This window comes from Anomalospiza imberbis, chromosome 6 (assembly GCF_031753505.1).
Source record: "Anomalospiza imberbis isolate Cuckoo-Finch-1a 21T00152 chromosome 6, ASM3175350v1, whole genome shotgun sequence".
NCBI lineage: Eukaryota > Metazoa > Chordata > Aves > Passeriformes > Viduidae > Anomalospiza > Anomalospiza imberbis.
This window is the reverse complement of record NC_089686.1, coordinates 22,525,375-22,553,260: the sequence shown is the minus strand read 5'-3', so window position 1 is coordinate 22,553,260 and position 27,886 is coordinate 22,525,375. Positions and strand designations below refer to the sequence as shown.

The 27,886-nt window shown below is 41.1% G+C and overlaps 1 protein-coding gene across 4 annotated transcripts in view; it reads left to right on the top strand.

Moving 5' to 3' along the window:
- The window catches only part of ESRRB (estrogen related receptor beta), a 131,063-nt gene that overhangs the window by 57,349 nt on the left and 45,828 nt on the right, over nucleotides 1-27,886 (top strand). The window contains exon 1 of one of the 4 annotated variants that reach the window (XM_068192783.1): nucleotides 24,760-24,866. The exons of the other annotated variants lie outside the window; for them this stretch is intronic. The gene's annotated coding sequence lies outside the window, so the exon portion shown is untranslated. Of the gene's footprint in view, nucleotides 1-24,759; nucleotides 24,867-27,886 lie in introns of those variants that run through there. 4 annotated transcript variants of the gene reach the window in all.

Here is a 27,886-nt window from a genome sequence, read left to right as displayed (position 1 = left end):
ACAGGAGAAAATTTCTTACAGCACCTTTTGTTTTGAATTGATTGTCTGTGTTTTACTGCAGATCTTTTTACAAGAAGATTTTTTCTTGCTGTATGTCCGGTGGCCTGAAAGGCTGTTTATGCGACGGCCTATTAAGAAGTGTTATTTTCTAGGTTTTTTTCCCCTTTTTCTCATGTCACTTTAAAGTTCCCTTTTGTAATAATGGCCCTCAATCTCCGGTGATGGAGCCGTCACTGTGAACAATGCTGGTGAGTGTATTGTCTCGCTGTCCTTTCACTCAAGACAAAGGTCAAAAGAACAGCTTAAAAAAATGTTCAAGTCTCAAATTATGACTTTGCATAGGAAGATAATTTTAAGAATGTATAAGCACTTTGGTGAAAATAAAACAGAAATACTATTTTCCATCAGTTTCCACAAGTACTTTTTAAATGTACTTACATGAATAATTACAAACCAGATCTCTCAGTGAGATTTACATCATTTTATGTATTAAAAAATTAAAGAGCTGAAGGCCACTAAAGAATTATTCTTGAACAGATTTTATTTTTCCAATATCTTCTGTGTTGTTTTTGTTTTTATTCAGTCAAACGGACAAGTTTCTCTTTCTCAAACATATTTGTTTCATGAATTAAGAAATTGCACTTATCTAGATGAGTTTTTCACAGATGTGGCAATATAGCAGTGAAGAACATAGGATGTTACTGATTTCGGGGATTTGGTGTAAAATATATTTTTACTGCACATAACCAGAATTAACCGATACACATTTTCAATGTGTATATTTTCTACATGCTTTGCTTATAACTTTTAAAACCATTTAGAATTAATAGATTTATTTTAAGGACTTGCTGTTGTTTTATTTTTCTTTGTTTTAGGACCATGAATGGCATGTGATTGCCATCTAGTTTTAACAGTTCAGAAAGTGCTGTAGAGGGGGAGCGATTTAATTCTTTAGAAAACATAAATTCAGTACTGCTTCAGTTCCTTTCCAGACATATATGATGTCGCTTCTACTTTTATCTTTAAGAGTTACATTCAGTTTCTTCATAGCTTTTGTATTTTTATTGATGAAGGCTTTTTTTTTTTGTCATTTTTGTAGGCTAAGGGGGTAATGGTACAGTGAGACACTGAAAAAATTCTAAAAGCATCGGTGCCTATTGCCCGACACTCTGTAGTAGGCAGTGTTTGTTATCAGATTCATCAGTAATGCAAAGGTATCTGGCTGGATGAGGGCTCTCCACACACCGGTGCTACACAGTGACTTTGAGCAATGATGTGCAGCCTAACCAGGGACTGCGACAGGGAGGAGGCCACAGCTGTCTTCTACAATCGAAACTCACCTTCAAAGGCAAGGAAATCCCGACACAGGAACTTGCATTTTTTGTGCTTATGCATCCTGAAGGATTATGATTTCACCTTCTGTGGGCTGTCTTTGCCTTAATAGGTTGTAGCAATTATGACTTTATGAAAATTATGTTTAAGTGTATCATGCATTCATAGGTATTATTTCACATTGATGATGCCAGATGCATCTCCTTTGAAATAATTGATACATGTTGTGTAGGGGCACCAAGCACACTGTGGAGGACTAGAATGTGCCAGAGTAGGACAGAAATGAGTTTTCTTGAATACAGAGATCTGTGAGTGCATGGATACATGTCTCTCAGAGGTGTGTGCACACACTTAATTTTACGAAATTGTGCACATGCTATAATTTAACAGAACACTATGTATATAAGTTATATAATTTTATATATAATCAAGTGTTCATTTAATGTTGCATAGTGAACTATTTTACTTATCCATCCAATGTCTTTTTGGATGCATATGCAAGACTTTCTGTGTGTGGTTATGTATTTCTGCTTGTATTAGTGTATAAATGTGTAGAAAGACATAAGGGTAGGTCTGTCTGTCTTAATCACAGGATTGTTCCCAGTCTTTATTAATTCAAGCTTGTAAATCTGTTAATGGCCTTACATAGAAGGTGTTTCGTAAATGTCAAATGCTGTATAAATATCATACAGGACATATGCACTGAAAAAATTGGGTGTTTCTCTGGGTATGTATATTATTATGGATTATATAGGATTAGGTGCTAAGAAATAACTGCAGTTTGGTCTTCTGTTTGTAAATCAATGAACTGGTGTTTTTTAAAGAGGAACAGAGATTTTCTTTAAATGTAGTATCACAGAGTAATTTGAAAAACAGTATGCAGAACATAGATCCAGCTATAACATTGTCAAGATAAAGATGGGCTCGAATGCCATAGCCATAAAAGTCAGCTATTTGGAATTTCTTTTATCTGGTTTTTTTTTTTTTTTTTTTTTTTGGAAAATTTTTCTTTTTTTTTTTTTTAATGCAATCTTGGTTTAGTAAGCCACAAAATATAGTGTGCTTCCCCTTATGGAATAACTTAAAAGGTTATTTGATGATGAAATATTTTGGGGTTTTGTTTTAATTTTATCACCTACAGTGCATCTGACAATTGTCTTTTTATTATTTTTTAAAGTGTTTTTTAGTTTCCTACAAAGCAGTTTCTTTTTTCCTAGCAATTACAGTTAGGGGACTGTCATTACAGAGCAACTATAAGCCCTAATCACTGCCCACGATCATTACTTCTCTAATAATATGGACTGTGTTGAAATTTCCCTTCTTGATTTCCTAGTCTAATATGGACTTATTTCTTAAAATACTAACAAATTTAATTCCACGGCCTTTTTTAAATAACATCATTATGAAACAAAAACAAAAGCTCTCACAGTACAGTGATGTGCTGTCTATATATGTTTTAATGTGCTAATTTTCCTTAGAATTTTCCCTTGGGTGTTTAGGGAAAAACAGATTCAGCCCTCTTAATTGTTCATTGAAATAAGATAAAATACCTGCTTTTGGCTGGTTTACTTTCTTAACATACTGTTACTTTGCTTCGGTCTCTGCAAAATACTATAGATTCTATTCCCCTGCTGGACCAAGAGTTAAAAATTAATTCACGAATAATAAAAGCCAATCAGTCTTGTTGGGTTTAAGAAGGATTAGAAGAAAGGTTTTTATACAGAAGCAGTTATAAATCTTGGTTGTGATATTGTTGGACTAATAGATATTGTACTAGGTCCCACTGGTTATCTGATAAAGGTAGCTGATTTGCAAATGGGATTGTTGTCCTGATGACTAACGAGTCTAATATTGGATTGGTTAAAAGAGATTGGGCAGCTGGTGTCTATTATAAGTTCTTGACTCCCTCTTAGAAGACAATTGCTTGATTTAGATGGATAGATTGGAAAGGGACCGGGTAAGTATAAACTACGAAGAAATGGTTCCCGCTATCATACTGCAGCCGGAATTTTGAAGCAGAGTGATCTGACTTGGGCACTGAATTCCACTGAGTGTCAGTGTGCCTGTGGTGAGGAGCTGTCCATAATTTGTTGAGAGACCTGCACAGACATCAGGCTACCTGTGCTCAAAGTATGTAACTGATACAAAGTGGACACAGAAAAGCTCACAAATCCCTTGAGACAGAGGAAGGATTTGCACACAAAATTTTGTGATGCAAAACCCCCTGTCCCTACACAGATCTGCTGTCTAACACTGGAGAGGGGAGAAGGAAGTAGGAGACATGGCTTCAGAGGAAGGTGTGCATCCTAAGTGACAGAGATCTCAATTTTACATTTTTTAAAGGATTCATTGCTAAAAATAGAGTTTAAGGGAAAGACGGTGGATGAAGGTGCCTTGTTTTAGGAACAGTGCTTGAGCCTGACATGAGGTATAAGAAGAAGGCTGTGAGCCCTTCAGCTCATTTGGGTGGAAGTCTGGGGAAGGGAAAAAGAGGATGTGGCTGCCATGGACAAGACAGGAATGGATACATCTTTTCAAATATCTGCTCCATAAGAGCTTCTTAGGAGTACAGACCCTTGTTAAGAAAAGTATCTTAAGCAATAAATTGTTCTTGTGTGTGGGGAATTCACTGTCGCATTCAAGAGCCGCAGCATCTCTGTCTTTCAGCTGTCATCGTGGGAAAACTTGTAAATGGAGGATCTTTGTGAGCTTAAAGACAGTGATATCCAGTCTGCAGGCAACTGGCTATTACATTTGGGTAGAAAAAAAGGCAGCATAGAGAGGTGTCCATCTTTTGAAAGGAGAACAATTTTGCTTCCTTCAGTGCAGGACTGGCCAGTGTCCTTGCCTGCAAGTGCCCATTCCGCAGGTAGGAGCTGGAAGAGCTCTGCAGCCATCTGCAGGGCTCCGCTGACAGTGCGCCGGGCTGCACGGGGGCTGCGGGGCCGGCCTGGAGAGCAGCCCTCGCGCCTTTGTTTTCACAGGCCACATCTTTGACAATGGTCACATTACTTTGTCCTTCTCTAAAAGTACATGTGGGTTTCTCCTGGGCATCTTGGCTCTCAGTACTGCATTAAGAGAGCATTTCCATGTTCACGGACCTGATGGAGTTTTCAGGGAGACTCTGTCATCCCTGCTGTGCACTCCCTTCAGCATCTTACTAGTGTAAGTTTGGGTGCCTGAAGGGCGATTCCACAGTCCATGAAGATCTCACGGTAAGGAAGCTTGATGGGGAAAGAGAAACCCTAGTGTTTTGCGTATGAGTTTCATGCAGACTTTGAGAAATACATTAATCTTTATGACTGCATAATTTGTGTTTATGTACACTTTTTCCAAAGTTGAGCTAACTTGCTTTCTCACAGAATCACAGAACTGCAGAGGTTGGAAGGGACCTTTGGAGGTCATTTGGTCCAACCCTGTGCTCAAGCAGGACCATCTAGGGCTGGTTGCTCAGGACCAGGTCCAGACTGCTCTTAAATATCTCCAAGACAGGGGACACCACAACCTCTCTGAGCAAACTGTGCAAGTGCTTGGTCACCCACAGCAATCACCAAGTGTTGGCTTATGCTCAGAAAGACTCTACTGTATTTTAGTTCATCGTCCCATGTGTCCTTTGAGGGTCTTTATCTCCTACTTGAGTTTGCCCACTCATTTTGTAGTGTCTCAAAACTCTTTCTAGTTTGTCAGTCACTGCCTAATAAAGTGGCACACAGAAATTTTAGATACTTTTAGGCTAAATGTATGTGGAAGAGAAGTATCCCCTACCTGTTTCTTGGGAATATAACTGCCATTGAGATCATTGAGACCTTAATTGTTGGGCTCTGGCAACCTGAGCTAAGAATGACAGGTATGTTGTCTTAAAATTACAAGTGGTTCACCAAAAGCATCTATTATATCTCATGAGGATATTCAGGAGTTTCTCATCTATTTTAGAATATAGTTTATACACATCACAATATGATGAATATATAGAGGTATTTGTTTTAGACATCCTCTATCTTTTTTTTACTCAGTAGCTGGTTTATCATCTTATTTATCAGCTACCCAATCTTGTCTTAACAGGCTAAACAAATAGCAGTGAGCAACAATTAAACGCAGATTTAACCAGGAACAGTCAATTCATTTGGCTGTTCCCGTTACTTTGACTGCTGTTCTCAATCCTCATTGCCTCTGGTTTCTTCTGGAAGAATGCCATCCAAGTGGTCTCATTGTAGCTTTTGTACATCACCGATGTGAGAGTTAGGACATGAATGTAGTCCACTGTTCATAATGTGGTCTACTGAACCAGGGAAAAAACCTTGACTAGCCAGAGAGAGAAATCTTGGAGGAGAATGCCATATTAAAATGACTTCTACCATGATAGAAAACCTTCTGCCTGTAATTTTGTAGTCAGTACTTGCAGCCTTCTAGAAGTGACTGCTGTGCTAACAGGTTCTGTTGCACTTGCAGCAATAGGTAATTTATTTCAGGTTATTTCATCTTCTGAGAGCAGCTAACAACCATGAAATGCTGTCACTGCTGTTGAAGAAAGAGGCCGGTGTTGAGAATTTATATGGGAAACTAGATAAGCAGAAACCACAAGATGAAGAAGCCATCTACAACCTTTGAGCATGCTTGGGGATTTTCTTTTTAAAACTGTCTTCCAAGGTACTTTGAATATGAATCTTTTGTCATTTTTGCTACTGTAAATGACAAGGAACTCTGAAAATCAGATTGGTTACACCAATGTAAAATTGGTACAAGATTAATATTGGGCCATTCAGTTCAACATCACAGTAGAAGAAGAAATACGTGGAAGCCATATAAAAAATCATATTGAAGTGAGGGGGCAGGAATCAACTAAAGCTTTGTATGGGAGTGGCAGAAACAAGCCACAATTTTCTTTCCATAAACCTCTGCCAGGTGCTATTAGGGCCTCAGATCACTGGCTGATTCTTTCAGAGTTCAGGTTTCATGCTTCTAATGCACAAAATGATTCTTTCACCCCTTTGGGAATAATTTGGAGTACTTTGGAGAAGGCAGCATAGTGGTAATTGGGGAGCAGTTTGATGCATTGCTAAAATGCACAGAGGACAAAATGCCAAATGAGGTGTGAGAGCAGGTGAAGTGTGAACTCGCTGAAGTTGCAAAGAATATTATCCAGATAAAAACACACCAGAGGTGAGTAAAGCAGGACTCCAATGAAGCATTCTAGCACGTGGAGAATTCCAGAGATCTCCAGAGAAGAATGTCCTTTGCCAAAAATGTGAGGATGAAACCCATGGAATATGGATGAGACACATCTCCTGTGCAAAGGAGAAGACTGCAAGGCTAGGAAGAAGAGACTCAGCTCTGGTTTTAAGCTTCTTTTAAGGTACCTATATATATATAATGCCATCAAGTTGAATAGCAATTGCATCTTTATAGCAATAGATAAGATAAAGAAGAAGACAAATGTAACAAATCGTGCCTTAAGCAAAACTTCCCTGTGCGTAGGAAGTCTAAGTTTAATACCATCTGATTCTGTAATATCCTGAGAACTCTGATGCTGCAAGGAAATGCAAGACGCAATGTCAGACAATATTCTACTGCTCTGCACAACATCCAAGGAGAGTTGATCATTCAGAATGATCTTGAGCATTTTGGATTGTAAACAGTGTACTTCCAGTGAACACTGTTGGAGCTGTGTTTGATGGGAGATGGTGCGCTTGGGGAAGGACAAGCAAGGGTAGAACCTGTGCCATGGAGCTTGAGGTCAGACTGGAACAGAGAAATGGTGGCCAAAAAGCCAATGGCAAGGTCCTATCACTGTGGCTGCATTTTGGCTTGTGACTAAGGCTTTTGTGTGAGGTGTGTCACACCTTTTCTCATTTAACTTTCCTGAAGATCCTCTAAAAACACACAACCATTACTTCCTGCAAAAAGATGGAATTTGAATACAACATCTTTAGGAGAAAGAGAGATCACAGAGGAGGAAGAAAGATTCTGCTAGCATATGCAGGTTTCTGTTGCTAAAATTGAATGAGAATTGGCTTAAAAACTGGGGTCAAACCTTACAAAACTACTGCTTTATTTCTCTCCCAGCTTTCTAATTCAATATGCACCATTCGGCTGCTGCACTGGAAACAGACTTTCCTTCACATTTGCCAACTCTCTTGTTTTGTCTTTGTGCTGCAAGGTGAAAGTAGTGATCAGCATCGTTGTGAGGTGAGGAAGAGGTACACATGAAAAGCTTGCCCACACAAGCACACAGGTCCCTTCTGCTTGTCATGACCCTGTCACTGGCTGAAAGCACAGCCTACCCCCGTGGTGGGGAATCTGAAAGCTGGGTGGTGATGGGAGCAAATTGCCCTGCAGTAAGACATAAAGCAGCAGGATCTTTCAGAGGGAAGAGGAGCATTGGAATGGAGCTTCTGACATTGGGAAGAGCTGCTGTGTATAATATCATGGGGCCCGAAGAAAGAGAACTGTTCCCTTGGGATGAGGAGATTTATTGGAGTGTGTTTAGCACCCCTGCAACTAGAGAAGAAAGATACACATTAGCAGCTGCTAGAAGGCCTGTGCTGCGCTTCTGCTCCAGTGGAAAAGGCAGGAATGACACATTGCTGTGAAGTGGGATGGGAGTGGAGCTCTGCACATCGGCTGGGGCAAATTAGAGGAACACTGACTTGGTGTGGAAGAGGGAAAATCTTAACTGATGTTTTTCATGGGGTTAGCGATACTGCAGGATATCACCCAGAGAAAAAGCTCAGTTAGTGAGCTGGAAAATGAGAGAACCAGGGACCACTAATCAATTCTAAAAATATTTCTGGCATGTTCTACGGGCCACTGCTGGATATTAACATGGTTTCAAGTCTTCATGTTGTGTTGCAGGATTACGGGTTGCTTACCTTTTGGCTTTTGCAGTGTAGTACAAGAGAGGGTTTCACTTTTCCCCAACTTTTACCTGAAGTCCTTCCTGCTGAGTGGAATGGAGGGAACAGAGAACAGCACATGGCAAACCTCTTCTACTTGAGAAGTTCATGAGCTGATGGAATTGCTATATAGTTCCTGTTCTGGCAGCTCTTTACAGTTGTACAGTGCTTGCTCTAGAAATTGTACACAGAAACGGGGAAAGAATGGAAAGTTCTGTGTTTTGAAGAATGGTTTGCATTGTTATTCATATAAATCCTTCATATGCCAGTGAACATAAGGAGAGTAGCATGCTGTCTGTCTTCTACTTCTTGGTGTAAATTAACTTGCTACCTCGCCTATGTGCCTTTTGCATTCACCGTTTGCACACACCTCTTGTGTCTCCAGCTGTGCTAAAGCGAGCAAGGTTATCTTCCACGAAGCTCTGTCTCTGTTGCAGGAGATGCTTCTCACAGGACTGTCAGAGTACCTCCTTGGCTTAAGGAAGGTGCTGTAAGGATGACTTCTATAAAGATAGTACATAAAACAACATAACAGGAGTGTGAACATATTAAATCCATGAGAGAATTCCAGTAGGAGTTGGAGATTTGGGGCTGGGCTTTCTAAGCAAACACTTACTTAAAGTATCATCAGAACTAAAAGGTACTTTGTGGAGGTGAGTTGAACAGCATTTGTTCTGAGGAGCTACAGTTTTAATGGACAGGGAGCAATATAGTGCTGGACAAGAGAGTCTGCCACCTAAAAAGTTAGTTTTGAAAAAGTCAGTTGTAAGGTCTTGCTTAAACAGTATTGTTACCTACCTCCTGCTTTCTGGAAGGATTTAAAGGAGCAAAGTGGAAGAACTTCACAAGAGTAGGAGCTAGGGCTGAGCCATGTTTGCATGCAGTGCTATTTAGCCTCTATAAGATATGTCCTTTTCATGATGTGCATTCTGACATTTCCTTATCATTTGGGGAGCAAGGATGCATCTTTTGCCTCCAGCGGCCCAGCTGCCAGGATAAAGTAAATATTGCTTTGTGGCCAAAGGGTCCTGTTAGCCTCCAGGAGACACAAAACAGCAGCACTCAGAAAAATTAGCAGCAGTAAAAGTGCATTATACAATTCATTGATCTTTTGTTTTCAACACTGAAGCAATGCTACTTGGGGCACACAGGTCACACCAGGGTCAGCACTTTCATTAGGAGATCCCTGGTCCTCCACCCTGACCCCAGCACCCTGGATGGATGCCTGCAGTAGGTGCAGGCACTTGCCTGGCATGGATGGGTGAGGCTGGAAGCAGTCACTCAGTTCTAGGCAGCATGAAAAATCAGAGGCAGTTAGGTATGAGTGAAAATATTATAAGTTTCCCTGGTGTCAGCACAGGCCAGTTCTGATTTTAAAAATGAAATATGGCAGCTAATTAATCTAGATCACAGCTTAATCGCCTGTGGTGGGTTTTAAAAAAAACATTTTTGTGTGAATTTAACACTTACAAAAATGAGAGGCTGGAATTACTGCATAGACCAAAGCACAGCATGGATAAGCTGTCTCCTGCTGGCTCTGTTCATGCTCCCCTGTGGTGGCCTGCAGTAGCCACTGCTATTTCCTACAGTCTCCCTTTCATACCCTCCCTTGCAGCAGCATCCGTGCCCCCAGTGTGACACACACCTTCCCTGTGCCTCCGCAGCTCCTCGTGGGAGCAGTCACAGAGCTTCAGAGGCGCAGAGCAGCAGATCTGCAGGTTCACTCCAGTTCCATACAGGGAATTTCTCTTCCCAGGGCTCAGGCTGCGCTGCGCTCCCTATATTAAGGGTGTGGTGAAACACAGTACTGCCCTGGGAAGTGTGCTGTGAATAGGGAAAGGGATTGGCAGAGAAGGCACCCAGGCAGTGGTCAGAAAGCTCCAAAGATGGAGGATTTGACAGCTCTGACTTGGTGTGGAAGAAGGAACCAGAAGGAATCTTCCCTCAGACCAGCAGCAGGCCTATGCTGGGGAAAAAACCAATCTGTCCAGTTTGTTAGACTGAGTGTGTTTATGTTTTGTACAGATTTCAGAAAGATGAAGCATGAATCCTTCATTGCACCTCTCACCCATCATTAGTGAGTTGCTCTCTGCCAGTGTTCTCAGTAGATGTAGGTCTTGTAGAGAGAGGCGTTGCAGGCACGGTCTGCAAGACAACATCAGCCAGTTGGTTGAGTGAAGTGAGGGACAGCATGGGGAAGGCAGGTGCATGTTTGAGAAACAAACAAAACAGATGGACCAAGCTGAGTGCATGTGATGGATCACAGAAAGGACCAGGACAATGTGAGACATGACTGTCTATTAAATTTTGTGGAATGACTAAAATAATCTGTCAGCAAATGGACAATTTTCTACTCTGTTCAGTCAACTTTTTTAGTAAGAGTCTCTACAGTTAGGAGTAAACAATTTCCTTTTTCCTTCCTCTTTCATTCACACTTATGCTAAATTGTGATCCTGAGTGTTCTTGAGGGTTAGCAAAGCTGAGCAGGTGCCAAGCAAGCTAATGTGGAAGGTAGGGCAAGAGTTGGTGTTGCTGACCAAAAATTCTTTGCTCTGAGAGCTGGCACCTCAGCCTGGGATCAGGGTTGTCCTGTGTCCCTGGCGCCCATCTTGGCATTACAGTATTGATTATTAGGTGGATTCCAGTGTTCTGATTAAATTTTGGCTCAGACATTTACATTTTTCCTTATTTTCCATTATAGCTTTGATGGGACAAACAATTCTCTTTTTTGCTTCAGAAGCTCTGGCTGTACACAGCAGAAGAGCTGCTGTATTAGGCTTCAGAGATAGGATGAGTGAAATGGTCTCCTAATGTGCATACAATTTTGAGTAGCCTCGTGGGTGAAACATACTGCATGTTGCTTCTTAGTCACTGTAAATCATAATTTCTAGTGTATTTTTTTACAGTGACCTGAGTGGATAGAAAAGGAACTCTTCCATTTTGTGAAGTAATAACTGTAACCTAGGTGAAATAAAGTACAAAGCCAAAAGCTTTATACAAAAATGGATTTTAATGTTAATAAAATACAATAATAGTGTTTTATACTGTAACCTTGAGCAATTATCCTGACCTAAGTAGGAGCAAATACTCGGTGATTAATTTGAAAAAAAAAATGTTATTTCTTCTTTTGTCATTTAGATGAATTGAGAAGATGAAGCAGTCGTATTTGCTGAGGGTGTGGGCATAGTGAGGCCAGAGGAGAAGAGAGTTCTGGAGAATACAGTACTCATTCAGTCAATATTTTGACCGGCAAATAAAGTCCCGTCCTAGCATAGTAAGTAGGGAACAACATGCTCTTCAGCTTCAAAATGCAGTATCAGTGGATTGGTTTTGGTTGTGTAATATTTGATCCATGAGGGCCCTGTGGCTGGAAGCCTGTAAAGCAATTTGAAAAATGTAAGGAATGTGTAACAAGGTAAGAAGTAAGAGAAGAGGCAAAGAATTTACAACAGTGTGGAATGGGTTTTAGCAGGGGAAAAAAGGGAGAAATACACATATCAGAAAGCACTTTAAAAAGAGTCGAGATAGGCACACGTCCACTATGTCAGAAACAATGAGAAATGAGAATCGGGTTTGCCCTCTTCAATGTAACATTGTTATTATGCAGTACGTACCCCCACAACATCTCAAATCTCACGGTTTTGTCTGAGGAAGAGTAACAGATACATGCATTTTTGGAATTCCTGTGATTTGTTCTTGCAAAACAGGACTTTGAGAATCCTGTGGGTACACAGTTAACTCATTTTAATTCTACCTTGTGGGAAAGGGTGGGGGTCTCTCACTCTGTCTCTTTGAAATTGCTTTGTAGGAGAGATGGTTAGTTAACATTGACTGAGCATCAGCCATCGAGGCCCAGTGAATAATCCCGCTCTGCATTAGAAGAGGAGAGAGAAATCGGACAGGGTGAAACAGCAATGATTAGTTAGCTTTAGTGCAGCCTGGGGATGCATGTGGTCTAGGCAGGATTTATTTGGCTTTTCCAATTTTAATTTCCGTGTTTCTCTGTGAGCTACTCAAGACCAGGCAGCCAGCAATCTCAGAGGTAAATGAGCAGAGCTGATATCTCATCTTTCTCTTCCTTATTCTTTGTGGAAATTTCCCCCTTTTTGTTTTCCTTCATTTGTGATTTTGGGTCACAGAAAGGTGAGAGCATCCCTGAAGATGGCAGCACAGGCTCCCCAAATCCTGCAGTGCTCACAGAGTGTGGAGTTACTGCTTTCTGGCCTGGCAGAGGGAAACTTTCCCTGTTTCCTTCCTTCCTTTCCTTGCAGACAGTCAAGTGGATGTTTCTCCTGCCCAGGACTTTCTTCTGCTGTCTTGTTCATGTTCCCAGTGAGTGGAGATTATTGCTACAGCATTTTAGGGTTTTTTTCCTAACTTCCTTAAGGTAGTGTTAAAATTTTAGCCTGAGAAAATTGATGTATTTCTTTTCCTAGCTGTGCTGAAGCAAAACTATGTCTTTGTGTTGTTGTCAGTTCTGAGTGAAAATGATCTTTCACTTAAAATATCTGAAGCAAAATCAAGCATACATCATGAAGGAAAATAAATCCTGAAAACTGTTCAAATGTATTTATAATGGAAGTTTTGGAGCAAATCAAAAAGTTTTTGCAGATTTTTTTGTTGTTGTTGTTATTATTGTTAAAAAGAGATTTTTTTTTTGACGTATTATGTCCCTACCAATAAATGAAATACATACATTGCTCTTGGAAGCCCACAAAGTGAGCGCATTATTTTTTTCTGCAAAAACATCCTCCTTGATGACGAGATCTCTGTGTGTTGCAGTGTGTGCATAAGCAATAATTTCAGAGACCTTTTAATCTTGGCAGCATCTGTATCACAGTCTGTGTCCTGTGTCTGTTCTTACTCTGTGCCAAAGCCATAAATGACAAAATGTTTTTCTTGCTTCTCCTGCTTACCTGTTGGCTTTCTCCTTTTGAGGTGTATCTGCATCAGTCTGATCCAGATTGCCTTTGACTTATTATTATTGGAATTTATTTCTCTGTTTCTGACAGATTTTAGAGTTTTCTGAGTTAATTTCTCTTCTATATCCCCTTTGCCCCCATGATTCCCATCTTCTCATTGTTTCTGTCTCACTAGTGAAATTGGCTTCCCAAGCCTGCATCACACGCTTCTTAGAGCCACTCAAGGTTCACTTCTCCTCTCACCTCAGCCACACCTTCCCCTAATCTGCAGTGTTGCTTTGCCTCAGACTGGATAAGTTAAAGTGTTTGGATTCTACCAGTGTGAATGATATATTCTGCTATATACTCTGCTGTTCTGGGAAGCTTTGTAACCTGAAGAAGCCAATATTGATGGTTTAATTACTTCCCAGGTCAGTAAGGAGGGTAAAGCTACTATTTAGGTTTATCTCCTGAGCAGTTCTGCAGTATCACCCTTTACTTGTCGAATTTAGGACCCCATGGCCAAAGGCTCTTTTAAAAGGAAGTTCTAATAAGGAAACTTTCCTTGGTACCAACACCAGAGGAGGTGGCCTGTGGGTGGCTGACACTGGCAGTCTCAGTACTGTGAGGCTTCAACAAGTTTCTGTTCACCATCTATTTGCCCTGCAATCACAGGGCTCTGTTCAGACCCAAGCAAGGCATAATGGTTTCCACAACAGAAATGGAGTGGAGTTCCTTCCTCCCCCACCTAATGGCTGTGATTTAAACACTAACATTGCATCCTCACCTGTCTGGAGACTGCTGCCTCAGCAGCACTTGCCTTTTTGTGACAGGGTGCTATTCAGCAGCCTACCCTCAATTTCCCAGGAAAATGGGACCACACATCACTGACCCTGAAGTGCAGCAATGAGAGTATGATGCTTGCTTGGGATTGTAGGAGATCCTTTTCCACATGTTGGATTCAGTTCTAGCTGTCCTGAAATATTCACTGGAGCTAAAATGTGACAAACTGTTTCTGTAATGGTAGGGGAGGAAATTGCTCTTTAAGAACTGAGACATCACTGAACTTGTCAGGTATAAGATTTCTTGTTGTCCCTTCTTTTGCAGAAGTCTAGGTTTCCTCAACTTGTCTTTCCTGTAGTTAAAAGTTCCAAAGAAATCGATGATTCCTATCCAAAGATTGTCATCTTGTGTAATAGTAGGCTCCAGAGTGACCTCCAGGTGAAGTAGATATTACTGGATGTCACACAGAATGTGTGTAGCCCTACATTGTTAAAGATGTTATCAATAATTAATTTTTTTCAAAATGTATTTCCATATGTGCATTCTGTGTCCTGCACTGTTCCTCTGCCTTTGAATATTGAGGTACTGTGGGAGGTTTGCGCTGTTCCATGAGGTCTACACACACAGAAAAACTCCCTGGGTAAGGTGCACATGGACAACGCATCTCAAAGCTCCTAAGGCCAGCTGGTTGGCAGCTCTTCTTTCCTTTCTTTATTTTCTAGTGAATGAGTGTACAAAATGGAACTAGAGTTTCATGTAAGACATGAAGCCAAGTCCTGAATATATCCTTGCTGTATACTTTTCACACTGGAACACTGAAAACATACACTGGGTATTTGAAAAAAAATACAGCAAGAATTTGTAAAAGACAGTGAGGAAGGTGTGTGAAAATAATTATTGTTTTGTTTCTTAATGCAAATTTTTTTTCCCTCAGCATTAGAAGGATGTTTGGTATCACAGCTTAAGAGCATGAAACAAACACAGAAGACAAAAATTACTTTTTAAATGTGCATTATTTTCTATGTTTAATGCCATTTTAACAATTTTAAGGGTATAATTTAGATTCTAATATTTTGGGTGCTTAAGTTTGGTGACACCTCTGTGGCCAGTTTGACATTAATGAAGTATGGTGGACTGAGCACTGCAGGGTAAATCTCAATAGACACTATTAAAGTCACATGTGAATGTGGGTCTGATTTGTAGTTCTCTGGAACTCCATGACTGAAATGTCCATGGGCTGTGTTGGCAGGATGGTTTGATGTAGGACTCAAAGGTACCCATTTCTCCCTCCCTCACTCCACATGCAGTATGTGCTTGTGGCTATATCCCATAATACCAGATTTGCATCCCACCCCTTTTCTGCCCTCACCACTTGTCAAAGTTCAACAGCTAGAAAGGAAGGAATGGACTCCTAAGTATCAGCCCTTCGAGTACAGCAGTTGTCACCCATCCTTCGGAGGGCTGTTATGCCTGTCTTTTCCCAGCTGGAGAAAAAACCAGCCCAAAAGCTTCAGGCTCCATCCCAGATCTGGTTCTTTCTAAGTCACAAGGTAGTATCAGCCCGAGAGTGGTCCATATGCTTTCCCATCTGAGGAACTTCCATCTTTCTCCCAGTTGTGTGCTTCTGCTGCCTGGGGTATGTTCCTGGAAGAACGCTGCCTGTGACACAGCAGATCAATGGGCACAGACCCAAGTCCCTGCTCCCAAGGATCAATACGATGTTGGAGTACAACACTGGGGCTGGCATTGCCTACTCCTTTCAGGTCTGGCATCAATTAGCTGCAGCCTGCAAATAGAAGTGGAGCAGTAACACTCTGCAACCTTGATAACCTGTCCTGAGGAGCCTGCCAGAGTCAAGGGGCTCCTTGCTGCCATTGCAGCCAATAGACCCATTTCATTAGGCTGGAAAGGTTAATTGCATTGAAAACTGGTGTCATCCTCAGCACATGATTATTGTAGAACTCCACAGTGGTGTGAGTCCTGAAGCTGTCTCAAGGAAGCCCCTCTGAGCTCTGAAAAAATTTTCTCAGCATGGCTTCTCTGCAGAGCAGTCAGACCCCTGTCTGTCACAGTTCTCTTGCTGAGGTCCCTTTACTTTGCTTAGAGAAAGCTGGTGAATCTCAATTTTTGCAGTGATTTTTTTTAAATACAGACTTTCTGTTACCTTAGCAAGCATCCTCTTGCCCTTTTGTTAGAAATGGCATCCTAGAAAGCAAGTAAGTCTAATATTGGAGTCTGAGACTTGGCTTTCTAATTTGTTTGAAATGTTTTGAGGTATTTTTACTGAAAATATTAAAACAAAGCAGAAGATTATTCCATTATCTGACACAGAAAACCTGGCATAAGCAGAGTATTCAGAGAGAGCCTTATTCTCTGGTTAGTGGTGACTGAGCAATAGCTGGTCTATTAAATATTTAGTTGCAGCTTCTTTAATAAACCCTTCTGTCTCCCTTTCATTGTCACCTTCTGTGGGCCACCTTACACAACGTTAATTTTCATGTCAGGATGTTGGTTTCAGAGAAGGAAACCTGCTGCCGTAGACGAGAACTTCCACTGCTAAACAGAGAGATGAGGAGAGAAGGATGCGAAGATGCTGGGCACGTAGAGCGCTGCTCTCTGAAAGGAGTCCTTTAACATACATTTAGTCACATCTTTCTCAGGATGTGGCTCTTGTGGCATCTCAGTTGTATGTGCCCAGCACCAGGTCAGTGCCTAGCACCTTGTATGTAACTGCAGGGCACCTGTGTTGAAGTAGGAACTCTCCTTGAAGCTGGTCAGCTAATTTTTCACCTTGCCCACTTATTACAGATTCATGTGGCAAGCCTAAAAGGTTCATGTGTTCTCATTATGTCTAATTCTTAATATGTATCATGGCTGTGTAGCTCCCCTGTCTCCTCTGCCCTCTGTGCAGGGACCTTCTGCAGCCATTTGACAGGAAGTGAATGAGAGGAGGAATTTAAAGGTCTGCAGTAGGAAGAGGAGAGGAGGATGTGAGAGAACATCTCAGGTTCAGGAGAGCTGTTTTGTATTTTGAGGTGCTCTTCCAATGTGCACGGGGTTCTTGGTGGGAAGGGCACAGTGGAGAGCTTTCTCTTTAATACAGTGTGTGTTTTATCTCCGCAGACTTCTTGCAGACTTAGTTTAAAGATCTTAGCTCAATACCATTAGTGTATCTCTGCTGAAGGCCCTTTATAAAATTGATTAGAAAGTGGGCTTTTGCATGTGTGTGTGTGGGCTCTAATCTGATTTGAGTCCGAGATGGTATCTTTAATTCAGTGCATCGCGGCAACTAACTCACGAACTTCACCGAGAGTCAGAGCCCCTAATTTGGTTTGAGAATACATTAGCAAAACGAGCTCAGAAGGCCCCTTTTCGGGGAGAGAAGGAGGGGGTGTCTTGAGGGGGGCCTTGGGGGAGGATTGGAAGAATTGGCTTGACAGAGAGGAGTCGTGGATTTAAACAAGATCCTGGGCATGATATTCCTGCAGTGGGTCCCAGGAAAAAAAAAAAAAAAGGAAAGAGAGAAGATTTTGATTGATTGATTGATTGATTGACTGATTGATGGCCTTGCACAAACCATGGAGAACAAAGTGAACCTCAAAACAGTCTTAGCCCCTTCTTCCCATGCAAACAGAACTTGACATGCTTTTTATATAGAATTGTCTTTTTCTCTTCTCATTTCTTCATCCTGCTCTGTGGGCTGCTGTTTAAAGCAGACGCTAACATTGCAGAAGAAATAGTATGCTTTTGCTCTGGCAGATGATACACACTATCATAACTTTTCAGGACTGATCCAACTTGAGGTAAAATATTAAACCACATGTATCTCCTTCCTTCCTCCTTACTGCCTGAAATGGGGGAAAAAGTTAGAAAGAAAGAAATAGACCAGCACAACTGGTCTTTGCAGTGGGACAGTGAAGGCAGCTTTTTGCTCCAAGTGATATGTAAAAGCCAGCTCTGGGAACTGTTAGATTGGGTGGAGTAGATATGTACATTCACTTACAGTTTTATATCTAACCTTCATTCTTCAGATCCCATATTCCTGTATAATATGTAGTGTGGGTTGTAGAGCAAGCAGTTGGAGGGGGGACAGGGAGGGGAATAAACTCTGCAGATTCTCCATGACCCTTTTAAAATAAAGAATTATTTTAATTTAAGAAATTGTTAATATAAATGGAGGAGCAACTAATCTTAGATTCTGTTGGGTGCTATACTCAAGCATAGGAGTAAATATTTAATTTAAAAATGTAATTAGTAAGCTGTTAAACACAAAATGTTTGCTGTGTTAATTCGGTTTTAAGGCTGAAGTCTTGTACACACAGATGTCAGAAAACTCCAAGTTCTGCCTCCGTCAGTAGCAGTATTGTATTCCCCCTGCAGCTGGGTACTATTTCTTGTTGCCAGGAGTATAGTGTTCTAGGAGTTGCTGCCTTAAATTTTTTAACTGATACAATTCCATTTTTTGCAAGGAATCTTAACTGGGTTATACCCAGTCTGGCCATTGTTATCATGTCTGCCTTTCATTTTCAGTGGAGGGTTTTAATTTGTGTTTGCAAAGTATTTACAAGATGTCCATTTGATTGCATTGGCAAGGCACTCCTGGACACAAATGACTAATATAATTGCACCTATGTGTCTGAGAGTGAAGTTGACTGAGCCATTGGTTTTCCAGTAAAAGTGCATGTTTTGTAGTTACAATTCAGTATTTGTGTTTGTGACCCTCTCTGTCCAATGGCATGTTAAGGTTGGTTAGGCAGAGTAACAGCAGATCTCCTGACTTCAGTATATTGCAAAATGTTCAATAGAGAGGTCCTTTGTGATACATTTTTCAGTTGCATTCCTTGAGTATAAAATCAGCATCAACCACAGCTACACAGAGGACACAATATATCCAGAGACAGTTTGAGACCCTTCCTCTGAAGAAGTGCATTTTTTGAGAGGGAGCTGACTGTGCTTTCAGGAATGAGGAATCACAAAACCAGATACCTCAGAAATGGAAGACTTTGGCAGTAGCTCTTGCTACTCTAATTTGGATATACAACTGGATTGATTGAGCTCAAATGCCTGAGCTCAGCCGTTGAGCCACCTTCAAGTAATTATTTTAGTTAGTCTTCGTGCTCTATAGATAATCTACCATATGCATAGTTGAGATTCCTTTTTCCGCCTTCTTTGATGAACTGCTGAGGTCAGCAATTTTATTTCAGTAGCTTGCACTGATGAACTTTACTTTTATACCAGCCTTCCCATCCAGATGACACTGCAGTGCAGAGAAATAATCCAATTTTACTTGATTATTAATAATTACTCTCAGCTACTATTTTTTCAGTTGATTGATTAGAATAAACACTGCTCTGATGGGATACACCAGAATCCATAACTCCTCTTCCTTTTTTACTGATACTTTAGCTCAGGCTTCCCCAGGCATAATGTGAAGCAGGGGATTGTAATGCAAAGTGGCATTTTAAAACATGCCTTTGTGCTGTTTTTTAACCAGGTGTGACCAAAATTAATTTATCTGGATTGGTGGAAGACTACAGGCCCTTAATAATGGCTCTGGTTTGCAAGCCAGAGCTTTTGCTAAACCCTTATTTTTCCCTGTTCAGTGTTGAAGCTGGACAAAACAACTCCTATTTTTGTTTTAGTCTTCCAAACTGATCAAAGACTATAGGTTTTCAGGAAATATGCTTCCTACTTACGATCTGATCCCTTATCCAACAGGTTGTGTATGCCTTCAGGAGGGTTTCAGGCCATAAGTATCTTTGGAGGGAGCTCACCTTGTAGTTGAGTGAGGTTTTTGCTGTACCAAATTTGACAGTTTATTTTTTTTTATTTGTAAGGAGCATATTATAAGGCAGTCTCTCAAAAACTTGTGGCCTGAAGCCCTATCCAGCAGTTCTGCAGGGACAGAGGAACTTTAAAGTGTTTGCAGATTTGTCAAGAACTTGGACACCTCAGCTAAATTATGCACAAAAAAAAAGGAAGACTAACATTGAAGTTCATGTTTTCACCAGCTTAGTGCACAGTCAGGAACAACCTCTCCTAGCACTGCAATCCAGTCACTGTAGCTCCCTTGCTGATTCAGCCTGTTTTGTACCATATGCTGTGAATGCCAAGGGGTGAACAGCATTGCATCCAGTACCTCAGAAACTCAGAACAGGCAGCTCAGGGGTAGGCAGGAAGAGCAGTGATTTTCCTACAGAGTAATTGCTATTAACCCTGTGGACTGGCATTCTCTCTGTGTATGTGGTTGGTACAGCATGGGAGACAGTTTAGCTACTTGTAGCTGTTTTGATTTGCATCTTGGGTTCCTTAAAATCATTCTGGTTTGAGAATAATGCTATTTCCAGGTTGGAAAAGTGGGAAGTGAGAAGATTGCTTTAACATGAACAGAATTTACCTCCTCTTTACAAGCAGGAAAATTGTCAGAGGCATTTAGAGTTTTTATTTATCTGCTTAGGATGAATCCAAGGAAATAAACAAATTCATATTAGATGTTTTAAAGAAGCCTGTTGTTGTTGAATTTACTCTCTGAAGTGAACTGATCTGAGTGGAGAAGCCTGTTAGAACTGGCAGCACATGACTTCCAAGAGATGCTCAGGCCAATGAATGTCACCTGGAGATGGAGATGTATGAATGGATGTACTGTACCCTGTGATTTGCAGTGTGTGGGTAGGGCCATCAATCTGTGCAGTGTGACTGGCAGGAGAATGGTGTTTGTTAGTGTAAGTGGGAATTTCTGAGAAAGTCCTCTATTGGGAAAAGTTTGCCTTCCTTTCCTTCCCAGGAACATTTGAAATAAAAGCGTGTTTAGGGAAGGAGTAGTTAAACACTAGAAACCAAGTCTCCAGAAATGCAGGAAAGGTCATGGGATAGCTGCACTGTGACATTCAGGTGGCCTTTCAGATCCTGAGGTCCGGTTTGTGTTCATATCAATAGAAATTACAATTTGATTTCAATAGGAGTTGGATCAAGGCTTAAATGAAGAGCGAGGATACTGTAACAATTACTTCTGATTTATTTCCCCTATAGCTAGAAAATTCTTGGTAAGGTTTAGGTGTCAGATAAGAGACTTATGCTCAATTCCAACATTTTTTTCTCAGTGAGCTGTAAAAGAAAGCATTTTTGTGGGTCACAGAGATGCTAAGAAGTAGCACTTCTTACCAGATGTGAATGAGAAAGAAGTTTCATTCAGTCTCTCATCAAAGTAAATAGAATGTCCAGGTCAGTTTTTGTAAACTGATAGGCAGCCAGAGTTTCAGAGCTTCTGATCACATGCCAGCAGGGATTTCATTGTGATGCAGAAGGAATGGGGTAAAGCTTAAATGGCACCAGATGGAAAAGTGGAACTCTTGTTTCTCCAACAGCACTCAGCTTTCAAATCAGAGGGAGGGATTTTTGGCTGCAGGATGCTCCTGGACTCATAGTTAATCTCTGAGTTATACAGGATAATCATTTTATATGAGTTGATGGCAGAGATTTTGTGGTACTCTTGAATTTCCAGAACTTTTATGTTGAATTCCACCTTTTCAGATTATTTACATGCAGTTTGTTTCCCAGTCTCAGTCTCTCTATGTTGCCTAGCTAAAGAAGATAGCATGAAGTGTCAAAACATTTCTACGTACATTAGAACATAGATATTTCTGAATGCGTATAAGTAGAGAAAAGAGACTAACTGAGTGAAGCACAAGCAGGGCTGTGTGGAAAACACAGGGAGAGGAGCTGCATGGACATTAGAATCTTGGTTCAAGAATATTTGTTGTTTGACAATGTTATTTCATCACAAATCTGACTGCAACATAAACTTCTAGGCAAAGTAGAAGTTCCAATAAAATTTATTTCAAAGAAAGTTACAATATTTTTGTTTCGTTATGTTCCTTAAACAGTGTGTAATTAGTTCATCAAACAACATGAAAAAACACATGACAGGCTAAACAAAGTGCTAGGAGCAAAACAAAGTTAAACACCTAATTTTTTGGAGTTGTTTTGAAAATTCTACAGTAAAAACATTGCCAAAATTGACTTGGTTCTGTAATGAAACAGAAGAACATTTTTAAAGAAAACTGGATTTTTGATTAAAAACTTGAAGTATAATTGCAAAGAAGAGTAGAAAAATGGGTTGAATGGAGGTGTGATCAGGAGGCAGCTGGTGTGTGAAATAGCATGTGGGGAGATATAGGATTAGGCAGTATTAGAGATTAGGTTATTGTGTAGACTGGGTCACAGGGGTCTGGGCTTAAAGTATGGTGAGGTATAGGAGGAGGTCAGAATTGGTGTGCATTATAGAAACAGATTGGCAAAGCCAGTGTTTTCTTCCTCTAGCTAGCTTGCATGCAGGAAAACACTAGCTACTCACACTGCTTAATACAGGCAAACTGGAGAGCTGTGGTGCTGCAGAAAGAGGTTCAAATTCTGCTGATAACCTGGAGCAGAGGACGTCATGTGAGCATAGAATTTATCTGTCCGTTGTTCTGGTTATGACACTCATCTGCACGCTCCATTCTTTCAATCATAGCTGCTGTTTGATTCTCAAGGTGTTCCTGAGAGGTAGGTCCTTCAGGACCATGTCAGCTGGGGGAAGCAGTGTCCTGGAGAGCTGCAGTGATTTGCTGAAGTTTATAAGAAAATTATATTTGAGGTTGGAATTAGACTTTGAGACATTTTGGCTGCATTTTAAGGGCTGAGTACTTCACTGCCCCACGTCATAAGCACAGAGCCAGTGACTAGGAGTCACAACATGTGTGTAGGTCCCTGGGCTATGTTTGGGGCATGGTTACCTAGTGCTGATTGACATGTAGAATGATTCCCAAAACTCTGCTCCTAAGCGTGGGCACAGAGAAGGGTTGGGCACAGAGGCAGATCTGGGAGGGTAAGGTCTACAGTGTAGACTGGTTAGAGAGAGATGGGTGTGGGACACTGACTTAGTTTGCCAAGGGCAGAGGGAACTGGAAGGCTGGGCACACAGAGCAGATGAAGTGTGAGTGTGTGGAGTTATAGATCCTGTCTTTATGCATCACATTGATCTCATTCAGTGTGTTATACTTAGCATTTTGTTTATATAATCTCAGGGTGTTACAGGAGTTTGTTTATTTTTAACTCCTGGATGACTGGCAGTTTCAGTCTGAATCCTATCTGTTAATAAATGGGAGAAATTTGTCCAGGCTTGGCAAAAGATCTTCGACAAAGGCTTTCTGGAAATTGAGAGAAATGCATTTACTTGACTTATATTATCTTGTCAGATGGGAGTAAGATCCAGACAGGCAATCTGCGCATGGGGTGGTGAAAGCCCTGACCATTATTTCCATGCAATGGTAAATGATTGTGTTACTTTGTTACATTTCCTTTAGGAGTTTAGTTAGGAAAAAGAAAGAGGGATAAGGTACCTTCTGCATCATGCAGGAGTCTAGTGCAAAACCAGCCACCTGGTGAAGTATGTCACGTGGCCAGAAGAGTTTGGGACGAGAAGCTGTCTCGTAACCATGTGGTCGTGCCTGATCTTACTGCTGGTGGCTGCTCACTGACTTAGTGTTTGGGTTGTGTTTCTTACTGTAGACAGGGTTTGAGTGAAACCAGTCTGTGGATTTGGCACAGGATTCCCTGATGTAAACAAAGAGCTGAATGAATAGAGATCAACACCTACCAGAGATTTTAGCAGCACATCTGGATGCCCCTTTCTTCCTGTATCACTACCAGACTCTCCAGAGGCAGTCATATTTCCCAGAAGAACCCAGCAAGGATTAAGAGGGTTTCCTCCCTGCAAGTTTAGGTACAGAATGCTGTGTGTATCTCTAGGGCCTACTGAACCCTGGTGGAGCTAGGCTTCAGAACTTGCTTTAAAATTGACCCTGTTTGCCCTGATGGGTTGCAGTGCTCACTGCTGGCTGGTCACCAGACATTGATTTCTATTTCCCATTGCTCTGAACTCTTGCATGGCTCACACACAGAGAGCTCAGTCTATCTGCTATAAGCTGCTGGGGTTGTTCACTGGAGGGAAAATCTTTAGCTTTCAAGATCTCTCACTGTCAAAATACCTGGTAAAGCTGTCTTGTTGCCTCCCTCTACGCCTTGGCCAGGTTGCTCACACCTTCTGTTCTGTGTGTCTGTTCCCCTTCAGCCCACTACTGTCTGTTCATCATCTTCTCTCTCTGTGCATCTAATGGAGGTTGGTAATCCCGTTAGGTGCTTGCAGCGGGTGCTGCCGAATTTGCTTGCAAACGCCTGTGCCAGGTCGAGTGTCATTGCCAGCAGCACTCTTGGCGGGATGAAGGTTGCATTAGCGAACAGTAATTGAAATGCAAAATAACATTTTGATCGAGCGAGCAGGCTGTTTATTTATCAGATCAATAGCCAAAATGCCCCATCTGGAGAAGTCAGCGTGATAACAAGTGATAGCATTCCAAGGGCAAAGGGAACAAGCACAGCAGGGAGGACATGCCGTCAGGGTGGGCTGGTTTCAGTTGGGTCACACCAGGCCATCAGTTGCTGAAATTTGCTTCTTTTTGGGTACCTACTTGGAAGAGGGAGGGCCCCCTCCTAGTAGCATCAGCAAAGGTTTCCTGACCTCTGGAGAGAGAACAAGTTTAAATATGGGCTAGGACAGATTGCAGACTTGTAAAACCATGAGAGGTCTTTCTTCCTCCCATGCTCTGATAGACAGAGTATGCCTCAAGGTGCAGACTGCAGATGATATGGCTTAGTTAGGCAGTGGTTTTTGATTGTTTGTTTTTGCTTTACTGCATTATGTTTGCTATAAAGGTCTGACCACTCACAGTGATGATCAGGAAGTATGAAGTCATAGTTTGGCTCCTATAGCAAAGCTACTGGAACGGTGTCTAGGTGCATGCACATGATGAGGAGAGATGTGAGAGAAGGGAATTGTGTGTATTTGCATAATAAATTTATGCATACACAGATACCCTCCAGAATGAAGCTATGTAGCATTTAAAGCTATCTCAGAAAGGTACTATATGAAAGTGTAGAAGCAGCTGTATAGCTTCTTTGCTGGTGTCTGACTGCCTGTCTGTCTGCTTTGCTATGTCTGTGTGTTAGCTTCTGCTTAGCCATTAACAGGGATGTTAAAGAATGGATGAGGAAGAGAAACTGAAGTTAAGGAGCTTGCAAGCTTGTATTCCTTTCTTTCATATCCAGAAACAGTAACAGAGAAAAGTCAAAACTTCATGGAATGAGAAAATAATCTATTCATGATGACAAAAGAATTATTTTTGGGGGATTTTGTAATCACATTTAGTTAAATTTCCCCTATAGTGATGCCAATTTGTGAGGAAAATCTAAGTAATTAAAGTATTTTGCTTCAGAAATGGTTTTGGCTGAACTGAGATTTTTAGGGTTTTTTTGTTTGGTTGGTTGTTTTTTTTTAATCTAGAGAAAGGAACATGCAAGTTTTGCAGAGTATTGGGGAAAACATGTTTATTCTGCTCTACATTTTCTGTCTAGTGAGCAGCTTGTTGATTTCATCTCTTGGTTCAGGCAAGTAAGAATGTGGGGCCTCAGGTAGAGTTGGACTTGAGTGGATGGGAAGCTGCTTTGTCAGTCAAAGGAAATGGGGACAGTCAGCAAGATGGATGAATGAAATGGATTTACAATAAGTTACGGGGGTTAGAAGCTGGAATTTGGGTCAGATACAGCTGCCTATTTAATATATGCAGTGTGCTAAGAGATCTGCTAAATACTTATCAAAGGTGGGAGTTTAGAGACTCAGCAAAACTGAACCATGAGGTTATTCTAAATAGGTAGCTAAGGATAATCCTGTATGTTACAGCAGGGTAAGGTGTGCAGAAGGAAATCACTGTTTCCATATGTGACCTATTCTTCTTACACCTGTGGTATTCATTAGCAGAAAAGGAGCCTGGTCTAAAGTTACTCACAGTCACCTTGCTTTGCCACTGTATCATCTTAGAAATCCTTTCTGGAGAGTCAGGGTTAAAAAAAAAATCAAATTAAAAAGTACTAATTTCCTTTTGTTATTTCCCATGCTGTAATTTATGTGGAACTAATTTCAGTTAGTTTTTCAAGATCTGTCAGGTTTTGAGCAATGTTCTAATGATGAGGCACTTAGTAATAGATTTCTCTCAGAGCTACAGGTGGAATCTAGGTGAAGCCTATCTAATCTGTCTGGATTGTCTTGGCCAGGGGGGGAGAAAGAGGCAGAATTCCACTACAACTGTGTTGTTGAAGCGTAAGAAACAGAAACCTTCCCAAAAATTATTAGCAGCTCAAACCCAGATAATTTCTAAATGCATCCAGGTTGAATAACATTCAAGTTCATATTTCATCTTGATGAACCCAAAGTCTTCCTTTTCAGTAAGCTAGTATTCCTAAAGAAATGTCAATTACTAAGTCTCTTTGCATATTTGTTTCTAGGGTGATGTCTTTGATATGTATCTTCCATCCTAACTCCTTCCTCAAACACTTAGAAAAACTAAGCAATACCTCTGGGCCTCTCTTTTTTCATGCCGCTGTTCACCATGAATTGTAGGCAAGGTTGAAGGGGGATGTCTTCAATGAATATCTTCAATGAATATTTTGAAAGGCAAGGAAGTGCAGGCTGAGTAATTTGTACTGGTGGCAGTTTCCTCTCAGAAATGCTGAGAGGATACTGAGTCAAAGTCTCTGAGAAATGAGATGTTGGATCAGGCTGCAATGCAAAAGTAAGTGTGATATGAATGGCAGTGCTAGAAGTTCTCCTTTCCTTGCTCATCTGAGAAGGTGGAAGCAAAATTCTGATGCATAAGTGTTTGAAATGTGCCCTACTGAGCCTCCTGTGTGTGGATCTCGTTCACAAGTGTCTGAAGGACACTGAAGGTGCTTAGAGAGATACAGATTATAAGTGCTCTAGATAGGCAGAGTATAAGGAAAGACACTCAAGAAGAAATGAAGGTCTAGCCGAGCATTTCAACAGGGATTGAGTTGGAGCTTTGCTGTGTGCAGGCAAAATCGTTGAACTGCTGTGAATGTAGAAATAGTGGGGTAAATGGAAACGTGAAACACAGAATGATAACGCTGGGGGGAAAGAGTGGTGGTAGAACTTGGATAAATAGTGAACAGCAAGTCAACCCTGTCCTTGTTTTGCTGTGATATCAACAGTAAATATAAGCAAGAGGCATTAGCTCAAGGGCTAAAGCACTTCTGGAGGAAGTGCCATTTAGTACACCAGAGGGCAAGATACCTTCAAAAGGCAGTGTGTTAATAAGAGAGTGAACTGATAATATGTGTCACACCTCCAGATTAATTGTCATTTCATCTGCGTAATACTTTTACCATTTACTAAAAAGACCGTTGTCGTAAGGGTGAAGAGAAATTACAGTAATGAGGAGAGGGATGAAGGCTAGTGGGAAATCCATAATGTCTTCTGCCCATGAGAGCCCTTTTTATTTATTAAGCAGCCTCCAGACATTTTGCTGTGGCAGCTTTTTTCAGCATGAGCTAACTTGGGCTAGAGAAGATCTACTGATATGTAACTGGGCTCTGGTTATGCAATGGGTCAAAGGGATAAAATATCTACTGAGCATTAGACAAGCAAGTACTATTTGTGTAATAGCCAGAATGTAAGCACTGGCTTGTCCAAAGATAAGTATGTAGTAATGATGGGGGGAGGGGGCATATTATGGACAAATGCCTTGAAAACTGGCTGTCTGGGGTTTGCCACACTCCACAGGATAGGAGGATAACCCATGCAAGCCAAAGGGAGTCATCACTAGGAAACATGGCAAAACTCTTAGAAATCAGATCTGCACTCCAAAGAAAAATAGTTCAATTGAGGTGAGTTCTGACTCTGGTCTTTTATAGCAATGCAAAATACTGTGATTGAAACAAAAAAATCTGTAAAGCACATGCACTGCTGTGTTTATATTTATGATCATGCCCATCCTGCTGGTACTATCCAAGCTCTTGCCTATGCTCAGAGAGAAAATTAGTTTGTCCTGGGAACAGAATATGTTCCTATATGATAGAATAAGCCCA